General features: G+C 45.7%; 1 long non-coding RNA gene across 1 annotated transcript; it reads right to left on the bottom strand.

Moving 5' to 3' along the window:
• Positions 1 to 755: 755 nt before the first annotated feature.
• LOC102248061 lies at positions 756 to 2,720 on the bottom strand. Its single transcript, XR_312980.2, has 3 exons — positions 2,678 to 2,720; positions 1,484 to 1,539; positions 756 to 1,014 (listed from the first exon to the last, which is right to left on the bottom strand). It is a non-coding gene; the product is annotated as an uncharacterized LOC102248061 (long non-coding RNA).
• Between the last annotated feature and the right edge of the window lie 74 nt (positions 2,721 to 2,794).

Raw genomic sequence — 2,794 nt, 5'->3', positions numbered from 1 at the left:
TGGAAATAAGGCAAGACTCACGAAGGCGATACTGGAATATTGGAAGTTTAAGGAGCTGTTTACTAGGGTCAAGGGCACGATGGACTTGCTGTCAAGGATTTCTCCAGGGGAAACGCCAAGCATCCCTGGTGCATGTGTATGAGATGTTTTCAAAAGGGTAGTGGAGATGAATAATGCGCCACATGAGCCTCAAGTCTCCTGTCGGTCCCCCAAACTTTCCTAACAACTGTCGGGGAACTTACGGAACTGGAGGTATCGATGACCATATATTATGAAATATCCACGTGGGAGTCAACATTTATGACTGTAAAAGTAAGTCTGCAAACCGTGTGTGTACAGCAGCAGCTGTGCAGGTGCTGTAACAAATATGCGGGGAGCCGTGGTTGACATTTTCACTCGCAGCTTAATGGTTTTCTTAGCTAATTGCTTTCATTAGAACTTCAGAAACATCAAAGGAGGACTTCAAATTAGATTCGATTCAGTACAGGGAAAACAGATGCAAAATGCGCTCTTTGTTTTTCCGGGGTCAGAGTTTCCTCATAGATCTGAGGACAGCAGCCATTAGTTAATTAACATAGGAGAACAGTGTTTCTGAAGTTGTTGTAAGCAGACCAGGAAATCAAAATCCCCTGAGTTTATTAAAACGGCAGAGCCCCATTGAAGTAAGCTTTAGATTGTAACAGCTCTCAAGGTGATTCTTTAAGACACTCAAGTTTGAAAATGTTTGCATTCGTTTAAAAAAGGATCACGTGGCCTTGAGAAAGTCACCAAACCCCTCTGGGCCTTGATGTCCTCATACACTGTGTCCTACTATATCAGTAAAGCCCCCTTGCCCTGTTCAAGGCTAAATTCCACATTTCAACCAAACAAAGACTGCAAGGAGCGCCCATCCCTGGGAACGGGGCTTGGAGTCTCACCACGTAGAGCTGTTTCCAGATGCTGCCCCATTCCCAAAGCGTCGTTGTCACTTCTTGTGCCAGAGGAATTTCTGCAGGAATGATGTTCTCAATATTTCTATTTAAGGCAGGAGAGAAAGCGGTGTGAAATTGGGACCCAGGTGCTAACAAGACAAAATGCTGGCCAATTTGCATGAAGCTGCAGTTGCTGAGAGGGTCCTTGCTGTGAACTTGCTGTCCCCTCCAACAGCCACACCAATTACATTATGCAAATGCAAGAGGCTTCCCTTTTAATGTCCTCCTTCACTGGGGTGGGCCCTTCAAGCTCATTATTCACGGTTAATTTAATTAGTACAGTCCAAAGGCAGTTGCTAATGAAAAGTCTGATTCTCCAAACTTACTGATACCCACTCAGAATCAGACCTGAGCAGGAATCAATTTGGATTAGATGAGGGAAAGCAGCCACACAAATAAACACAGGCACGAAAAAGACGGATCACATCCGCCAAGTCATGCTTTCAAAGAAGACAGGACAGAGACACCCCATAAGCCACTGAAGGCCAAGCCTAGTGAAGAATGGCAAGTACCTTCTTTTTTCAATGGTCACTTCCTTGATGTGGATAAAGGACTTAGGAAAAATGCCCTGTTGGAAATAAGATAACATAGCTTAATATACATAACAAAACATCAAGTACAATAGAATGACACATCCCCACAGAAATAACTGACCCCAGGTCCTCATGGCTTTTCCAAAAGCCACTACTGGAAAAACTCTCAAACTTTAAAGGAATAACCCCAGCATCCACAGAGCAAGGGCTGGATTCTAAATCCACCCATTTAGGTCCAAGTCCCCTCCAGTTTTCCATCAGTTCTTCTAGATCCCACAATAGCCCTAGATTTCAAAGGATGCTCCAGCCCCAGGTGACACATGGACGCTCAACGTATCACATGGGCAAGACAGGGGTGCTTGAAGGACTCACTCTAAGAGAGACAAGGCACTCTGCCTGGCCCCTCTGTGCCCAGTCCCCCTGCACAGTCATGAGCAGTTGGAAGGTCAGGTCCTGAGCAAGCGTCTCCCTGGCTGCAAGTGGACTCGTTTGATTTGAGGTCCTTTTCTCCCTGGATTTATCTGATTGCTCTTTAGAGAGCAAAGTAGGCTCATGCCTCCCAACACACCACTGTCAGGGAGGAAGGAAGAAGCACCTATTGTTATTTCCTTCCTCCAAAAGCTTGGCTCAGTTAATAATAACCGTTTGTCAATTACTCAGAAATTCCTTCCTAAATTCAACCAATGGGCACAATAGGGGCATCTGCCACTGCGCTAGACACTGTGCGAAGTGTGCAGAGGAGCAAAGCAGGCACCTGCTCTCGTGGAGACGAATACGGTGTAATGTGAGGTTGGAACAAGGAAACCCTCAAGGGCAGGGACCAGCCCTGTCTCTCCTCTGTCGTGGCGATACGGAGGTGAGGAAACTATGAATGCCCGAAGCACTCTACAGGAAAGCAGTAGATCAATTTCAAATAAAAAATGCACAGTACCATGGGGCTCAAGGAAGGGAGAAATCAGATATGACTGGCATATTGGGAAAAGTTTCAGGGAGGAGAGGGCTCTGCAGGTTGGCCTTGAAGAATGAGTGAAAGGGGAAGTTGAGGCTCCTGAGTACCAAGTTGTAGAGGTGGGAAAGCACAGGACACAAGGAGGGAGGGGTGGAACCTGTTTGCTAAGGAATGGCAGGTAAAGATACCCAGTATTGTCCCAAACCAAAACAAATTCATCTTACCTGTAACATTTTGTGCTTTATGAGGTATCCCCTATACCAGTCTGCAAAGAGAAAACAAAGAAACAGGTTTCTCATCTATTCTCACAAGTCTATTGCTGGTATTTTTGTTGGTGTGTG

The sequence above is a fragment of the Myotis brandtii genome, unplaced genomic scaffold (assembly GCF_000412655.1).
Source record: "Myotis brandtii unplaced genomic scaffold, ASM41265v1 C42852778, whole genome shotgun sequence".
NCBI classification, from domain to species: Eukaryota; Metazoa; Chordata; class Mammalia; order Chiroptera; family Vespertilionidae; genus Myotis; species Myotis brandtii.
The sequence above is the reverse complement of the archived record's forward strand: the minus strand, read 5'-3'. Positions and strand labels throughout refer to the sequence as shown.